The 8574-nt window shown below is 44.4% G+C and overlaps 1 long non-coding RNA gene across 1 annotated transcript; it reads right to left on the bottom strand.

Annotated features, from left to right (window-relative positions):
* Positions 1-332: 332 nt before the first annotated feature.
* On the bottom strand, positions 333-879 carry LOC113566126. The gene is made up of 3 exons (XR_003408950.1): positions 752-879; positions 446-694; positions 333-378 (listed from the first exon to the last, which is right to left on the bottom strand). It is a non-coding gene; the product is annotated as an uncharacterized LOC113566126 (long non-coding RNA).
* Between the last annotated feature and the right edge of the window lie 7695 nt (positions 880-8574).

Genomic DNA, 8574 nt, shown 5'->3' with positions numbered 1-8574 from the left:
TCCGCGTTTACCCACCCTACCATGTTAACTCTGCTCGTCTATTTCTTGTGTTAACCCTTAACCTCTATATGTTCCTCCTTCCCAATACCCCTGTACAGTTATTCTACTCCAATTTCATGTTGATCAATCTTCAGTGTATTTTCATATTTTAACTTCACTCCAACTAACACCCATCCTCAGCATCACCTCAAATCTTCATAATATCTTATTTATCTACAGTTACAGCAACTTAATTCTAGGGGTTTCTTATATATATATAAAGAGGAGAAAAGTTTAGAAGAACAAATCAAATTATAATCAAACGGTGTTTTCTTACTTTAGTGGTAGCTTACATTTGGTTTTCCATCGCTGCAACAGGCCTGCATGCATTGATGTTTCCTAGATTAGATTATAATATACAAAAATTTAAATGCAAAAAAATAATAATAATAGCAATAGTAGCTACGGTTGAATTCAGTGTGTGTGTGTGTGCGTGTCAATCATTTTCCTTGAAGAACATCCGATATGGATATGTCTGTGCCTATCCAGGCCACGACATAGAATTCCAGAGGCAACTGTATGCCCTCTGCCAAGGTCAAAATAATGTTGATCGCAAATTTCCGTTGTGCGGCAGAAGTTCGACCTCCGTTGGATAACTTTCGTCAATATTGAATTACACTGGAGAAACCGAGATCGATTGGCAAAGCTCAGACCCCTTTTGGCGAAGAAAATTTTATCAGCCACATGTCAAAGTGGGGGGTTATGTAATTACCTTTTGGGGCTTGAAACCGGGTTTATCTTTGGAGAATCACTGATTTTTCGGCTTTTCGGCACACTGATCTTAATTTTTGGGGCAGCTTGGCATGTGCACCCTACTTTCGACGATTTATAGATTTTTCCTTTTTTTTCCAGACACGTGTACATATGTAACGGTTGCGGTTGGACAATACCGATTCAAAATAGGTTATCGCTATGGTGCTCGGATATCGGATGCAATAACCTTGGGCCAATTAGCGCTGCAGGGCATAGTATAGTTGGGGTGGGTGCAAGCAAGCTCGAGGTAGGGAACAGCTGAGCTGAGCTGCCGTAAGTGCTGTGCAGCGCATCGCAACAGAGCTTTCGAAGCCGAGCTTTAAGATCGGTAAGCTCGTATTTAAGCAGTGCAAAAGCCCCAGAACGTTCTCTTTTGAAAATTTGAATCTGTGCAGCTATCGCCGCTTCGGTAAAAAAATATATAACTAAATCGACCATGTGTAATCCCAAAAGAAAAGAAAAGTAAGAAAATAAAACCCAAATAAGTGCCACAAAGACAAACCGAAAATAAATAAAACGGAACGGGGAAAGTCCCACACGGTGGGCGCGCCGCAAAAATCGGGCGACAATTAATAACCGTGCGCCGAGAAAACTGGCAAGAAACTACCCTGGCGAAAAGTGCATATTTGCCTCGCCTCGCCAGCAAGTGTTGTTCTTGGTGCAAACCCGTGCGTCCCACAACTCGGCCAGGAGAACCCAACACTTGTGTCTCCGTGGAAAAGCCCGGAAAAACCGGTATGTAAAAGTGCCCTGTAGGGAAAATTTAGATTTTTTTTCTTAGCCTTCGTGGTTTTGGTTCTGTTTCGCCCATAGGGCCCTGGCCCCGAGCGGTAGCCACCCGGCTCTCCCAAAGTTCTGCCCCCACCCACACCAAACTCCCACCCTTGACGGGAGTACTCTTCGGAGTCGACCTTGGTGTGGGGCCGAGATTTTTTTTCCCCCTTTTGGAGTCGTTGAAGCATCCACCTGCCCGGCGACATAACCTCCACCGGCCCTAACCCTTGCGCCATATCTAACGTACGCGCATAGAGGGCATCGAGGGCATAGAGATTACCCCCCCTCCCTATGCGCCGCTAACTCGCTGTCTGCGACGGCCTAGAAGACGCCGCCACGGATCCGGACCGAGATTTCGTAGCATAGTGTAGTTTTAATTGTAATTTTTTTTGTTCTTTCTAAGCACTTATATTCTTTAACTCTGAGGCACAGTCCTACCTAGCTAGGCGTGAATGTGCCAGTTCCCAAAACGGAATTTATTTTTGCGGGTTGGAGACCGAACGGTTTAATCATAAAATAACAGACTACAAGAAAAAACCTTTTCCATACCCCCCCCCCCTATTTACCAATCCCCCTCCGATCTGGGCACACACTAACAGGGTCTCCACAGCTCCACAACGAAAGGCGCCTTTCAGCGAAGGACCACTGTATGCAAGCCGTAAGTGACCCAATTTCCATTTTTTCCTTTGCCAGCCGCTGCTGATAAGAGAGCGCAACGCTTGCGTTCCACACGCTCGAAGCTTTTCGGTCTCTTCGGTGCCAATGCTGCTAAGCTTGCATTGCTCGCATTCCCTGCATTCTTTTAATGCATGGAAACGTAGCCAAGCAATGCACTAACCAACATAGAAAAAAAATCTCCTCAACCCCGGAAAAAAAAAATTAAATAAATTTATAATGTTAAATTAAATTTCGTTTTGGCTCACCATTGCTGATCGCTGGTATGACCCCTGCTGCTTTTGAATAATTTTTTTTATTTTTATTTTTTGCCTTTATACATACCTAATTTACTTATTTCTAATATCTTATATTATATTCCTATCTTATCTAATTATACTCCACCATTTATATATACATATATCTATAAAATTTTTTTTGTGATTAAGCCTCCTATTTTTTTCATTCCCTTCATTTTTTTTCTTGAGTTGCCTGCTGATTGTAGTGCAAGACTAGTGTTATGTTAAGAAGTGAAACTTGGTTTGTTAGTTTTGATTGAAGCAACATGTCTAGGATGAAGTACAAAGAAATATATTGAAGTTTACTAGCAATGAACATGGAGTAGACTTATAATTTCCTAGGGACAGGGTGACCTAATGGGGTAGGGTAAGAATATTAGGGATTTCCAGAACCTTCGCACCCCTGGAAATCATGGAAGGGTGGGTATAGAATCGTGTGGGTCGACTTCCATCGCAAGACCTCACGCCCGCGAGAGTTTGGAACACGCCGACGAAAGCCCCTGGTACTTTCGGGTACGCCCTATGATTGTGCCATGTAATGTCCGTTATGCTCGGAAGAGGCATCGTGTTGTTTTCGGAGTTCGCTCCCTGTAGAGTCACGGGATTCTAAAATTTTAAAGTTTATGTAGTAGGAGTCGAGACGCGGTCAAACGAACCCCCCCAAGTTACCGAATGAGCACGGAACCAAAGAATCCCCACCGGCCGTGACCTCGACATCCCCTCCAATCCATCCCCTACTCACGTATAGAAATATATCGTGGAATTGTTACATAAATTTTTGGCGCCCAACGTGGGGCCCTAGCAAAAGTTATAGTGACAGTAGAAAGTATTGGTCACTGTAGCAACAAAATCAGCTATTGGCTCGTCCCACCTATTGCTCGTTTGTATTCATATGCTTAATGCTGACTTTAGTTTTCTCTAAACGATCTGGTCATTGCTCCGATACAATTTCAGAATATTGCGGATTCTGCTTGGATCCTAATACTGGTTGTTCCTCTGAGTTTTATTGGGAAGTCGTCGAGTCTACGACGAAGGGAAGCTTAAGTGATAATCCGGAATTAAGAAAGTAGTTCCCATGCTGACGCATCCTGTCGGGCTAGTCAAACTCGTTGTCTGGAATGTGTATATATGCTGCTTGCGTATTCATACCGAACAAGCGAGATTGGTTTAGGTCGCGTTCTTCAAGCTACAGTTAATTCAGCGTTTAGTTTAGTTTCAATAGATTGAATTGTGAGGTTGACTCGGATTTGGTATTGTTACTCTTTGCGCATAGCATACGGTTGCATACAATTGCAGAATATTGCATATTTGGTTTAGGCCGGATATCAGTACTGATTGTCCCTGTACGGGTGATGGAAGCACAGAGATTGCGGTCCCAGATTTGGTCTTCACTCATACCCTTACCATTGGCGGGTATTATTCCAGTGGCAGCGGTGGCTGCATATGGTTGTCTGGAACTAGCGCGTATGCTGCTTGCGTATCCTTGCCGAATCATATGTGGACACTTAAACCAGTGCACTGATACTAAGACAATGCAAATTAGAAACCATAGCCCAAACAAAATCCATTCTTTTGTCGCTGTTCCAAAGATTCGCAACTCCTATCCCTATCTTATTATGTCACCCATTAAATGTCACCCTAGGAAAAATTTGGTAGAATATAGAAAACAAATAATAATAAAAAAATTTTATAAAAAATGCCGCTGCGACATAGTCCTCAGCACAACAATCCGCTGAGTTCGGAAAACTTTTGCGGCATTTGTTGCTCCGAAATGTCCAATACTCAGCCGTGTTTTTGTACTCCGTGCAATCACGTTTTCCATAAAGCATGTCTGGAAGAATGGTTCCCTCATCACGATGAGTGTCCGAACTGTAGCCGAGTATGTACGTTATCTCAAGCAAAACTCGTTGTTGGCAATTGTTCTCCAAACAAGCCGCAGCCGGAACCAACAGAATTACCCGGTCCCTCGCGAATTACTACTCGAAGTCTTGCCAAAGCTTTGGAGGTCGCACAGACCCCGGCAAATGGACATTTTCAGCCAGAGACGGGAAAGATATCCGAGGGAAATGGCAAGAATACCCAATTGAGCCAAATTCCAACTGTAGGTTCAGTCCCGGTAGAACGAACCACTAGGCCCACTCGGTCCAAAAGAATTCGAGCACCAGCCAAAAAGCAGGTCCCGAAGATCCCGCCAGGTCGATCTTCCGGTCCGGAAGTAGTGTGTTTTTCGGGATTGGATGCTAGCCATAGCTCCAACCAGACTGAAGCTCCGTCAGCTAATGTCGCCACTCACTCTAGCCCTTGGGAAGCACCCAATGCACGGACAGCCCCTCCAAGCCAGGGGTTGGACTTGGATGTCCTCCAACAGATAATTGAGCGCACTGTGGCCAGAGCCATATCCACTTTGCACATTCAGCCGCCAGCGAGTCCGCAGGAAGGGTATGCGAGGCCAAATATCCCAACACCAGTTTCATGTATAAACAGCATGACTAGCCTGCGAACGGCCAAGACGGCCAACATTATGCAAAAGTGGAATGTTCCTTTTGATGGTTCTACCGAAGGTTTAGGGGTAGAAGAATTCATTTACCGAGTCAAAACATTAACCGATGAAACCTTGGATAGCGATTTTCTTGGCCTTTGCAAACATTTGCACATCTTGCTGGTTGGCAAAGCGCGCGATTGGTATTGGAGATACCACAAGCAGGTAGATCGCATCGTTTGGACAGAATTTTGTGCAGCTCTTAGACAACAATATAAAGACTATCGTTCTGAGTTTATGAGCAAGGAATTGATTCGTGCTCGAAAGCAACACGTCGGAGAACCCTTCGTCGCTTTTCACGACGCCGTGGCTGGTCTTATAGATAAATTTGGCATTAAAATGGCGGAAGAGGAATTAATAGAAATATTAAAAGCAAATTTGCTTCCCGAAACCCGTCACAAAATCTTATATCAGTCCATTAGCTCAGTTGGTCAATTGAGAAGATTAGTACAGATGCATGCAAATCTAGTGCAGGAGTTACAGAAATCTGACAAGTCTCGGCCACCGGTCGGCCGCCGTTCGATACATAGTCTGGAGGAATCGCGCCCTGAAAGCGATCAAGAAGAGTATTAGGATATCAGCGTAGAGGCCATTCAAAGTTCGACGGCTAAGCGTTCTTGTTGGAATTGTGAGGAGCTTGGACATGTGTGGGAAAATTGTATGGCAGATAGGCGGATATTTTGTTACGGCTGTGGAGCTCCGAATGTTTATAAGCCGCAGTGCCAAACATGCATTCGTAGAGCTTCGGAAAACCGTCAGAAGGGTGCATCCAACAACAGCAGGATGCCCCCAAAAAACCACCATTAATCTTGCCCGTTGACTTAGAGGGAGACAAGAAGAGTTTGGCTTCTTGTTGTGAGAAAAGAAAGGAAACGAATACTATCGTAAAGAGAAGTTGTCGGTTTTTACCCTATCCCGAACGGATTCATAAATATTTAGAGGATCGAAACAGAATTTTTAATGAAAAACCACACGAAGCCCCAAAACGAATCCAGCGTTTAAGAAAATATTATGATAATGTCAAAAATAACCGTAGACTGTTAGTTTCCGCTATTATTAATAGTCCCAAGGATATGCGCAGTTATGCCGAAGTATCCTTTCTGGGTCGAACAGAACAGGGGCTGTTAGACACCGGCGCAAGTATCAGCTGTATAGGTGCTGAAGTAGCTCAGACTGATTTTTCATCCTTTTCTGAATATAAACTAATAAAAGCCACTGCAAAAACTGCAGATGGCCAAAGTCAACAGATAATGGGGGTATTAAATGTCATCATGCGTTATCGAACTAGCGAGAAACCCATGAAGTTATATATAATTCCATCCCTGACACAAAATCTAATCCTAGGTCACGATTTTTGGAGATCCTTTTCGCTGGCCCCAGACATCATTGCAGCTGTCGAGATAAGCTCGAAAGACGATGAGGCAGCCGAACCAGATCCCTTACGGTATCCTTTAACTATGCAGCAAAACCAACAACTCGAGGTAGTTAAACAGTTATTTCCCAACGCGACGGAGGGACTAGGTCGTACGGCCTTGCTTAAGTATCATATCGATGTAGGTCAGGCCGCCCCCGTAAAACAACGCTTTTACCCGGTTAGCCCAGCTGTGGAAAAGTTGCTTTATGCTGAGGTAGATCGCATGCTCCAACTAGGCGTTATCGAACCGTCATCCAGTGCTTGGAGTTCGCCAATGCGACTGGTTCTCAAGCCCAACAAAGTCCGGCTGTGTCTCGATGCTCGAAGACTGAATGAAGTCACCCGTAAGGATGCCTACCCATTACCAAGTATCGATGGTATTTTTGCCCGGTTGCCCAAGGCAAATATCATAACCAAGCTGGACCTAAAAGATGCATATTGGCAGATTGAACTGTCTGAGGATTCCAAGGCACTAACTGCTTTTATGGTCCCGGGAAGGCCTTTATATCAGTTTAAGGTTATGCCTTTTGGCCTGTGTAACGCTCCATCCACTATGTGTCGTTTGATGGATGAGATCATTCCCCCGGATTTGCGTTACTGCGTCTTTGGATATTTGGACGATCTCTGCATCGTATCAGCAGATTTCTCTTCCCATCTAGCCGTGCTGGTACGACTCGCTGAACAGTTCAGAAAAGCCAACCTGACTCTGAAAATTAAGAAGAGTCAGTTCTGTGTCACCAGCGTAAATTATCTTGGATACGTCATCAGTAATGGAGGTATTTGCACTGATCCCTCCAAAGTAGCTTGCATAGTGAACTGGCCACCGCCAAGGAATCTAAAACAGGTTCGCGGCTTTCTTGGGGTCTGCGGCTGGTACCGTAGATTCATCCAGAATTTCTCTGAGATATCCTGTCCTATCACCGAGCTTCTTTCTAACAAAAAGAAATTTATTTGGACCCCGGAAGCACAAGTCGCAATGGACTCTTTAAAAACCGTGTTGACTTCTGCTCCAGTGCTCGAAAACCCAGACTTCGAACAGAAATTTTTCCTCCACTGTGATGCTAGTGATTTTGGTATAGGAGCCGTGCTCGTGCAATTGGTGGATCTGCAGGAAAAGCCAATAGCGTTTATGTCGAAAAAACTAAGTCGTGCGCAACGTAACTATAGCGTTACGGAGCGCGAGTGCTTGGCCGTAATTCTGGCCATCGAAAAGTTCCTTTGCTATCTGGAACTGCAGGAATTCGAAGTGGTTACTGATCATTCCAGTTTGTTGTGGCTAATGCGCCAGCAAAACGTGTCGGGGAGGTTAGCTCGATGGATTTTTAGATTGTAGCAATTTAAATTCTCGATATCGCACCGAAAAGGAAAAGATCACATTGTCCCCGATGCTCTTTCCCGATTACATGAACCGGAAGTATCCGCAGTAGTGATGAGTCCTGTGATAGATCTCGAATCCGATGCCTTTCAGGATGAGAGCTACCAACAGTTAAAAGAACAGTATCAGAAAAATTCCTCTCAACTGCCCGATCTGAAGATTAACGACCAATTTCTGTACATTCGAGCCGAACACGCAGATGGAAAGGCAGGGCAAGACAGTCGAACTTGGAAGTTATGGGTTCCCGAGCGATTGAAGACCGACGTTCTTAAACAAGCTCATGACAATCCTACTTCCGCGCACGCCGGCATGCAAAAGACCATAGAAAAAGTTCGAAGAAGTCTGTTTTGGCCCGGCTTAGCTAAAGATGTTCGAGAGTATATTCGTAGTTGTGAGGTGTGCAAAGCATGCAAAGCTCCTAATTATACTCTGCGGCCACCCATGGGAAACCACATACCAACTTGTCGACCCTTTCAACGATTATACATAGATCTGCTTGGACCTTATCCACGCAGCAAAAATGGACATGTTGGGTTGCTAATTGTTCTAGATCACTTCAGTAAATACCATTGGCTACACCCCCTGAAGAAATTTACTTCCGTAGTAATCCAAGAATTTCTGCTAAAGCATATCTTTCATGCATATGGGGTGCCTGAAACTATTGTTAGCGACAATGGAAAACAATTCAAAGCTACAGAATTCAACGCATTCTTGACACAGCTGGGAA

The sequence above is a fragment of the Drosophila persimilis genome, unplaced genomic scaffold, assembly GCF_003286085.1.
Source record: "Drosophila persimilis strain 14011-0111.01,24,50 unplaced genomic scaffold, DperRS2 tig00000572-arrow-pilon, whole genome shotgun sequence".
Taxonomy (NCBI): domain Eukaryota; kingdom Metazoa; phylum Arthropoda; class Insecta; order Diptera; family Drosophilidae; genus Drosophila; species Drosophila persimilis.
The sequence above is the reverse complement of the archived record's forward strand: the minus strand, read 5'-3'. Positions and strand labels throughout refer to the sequence as shown.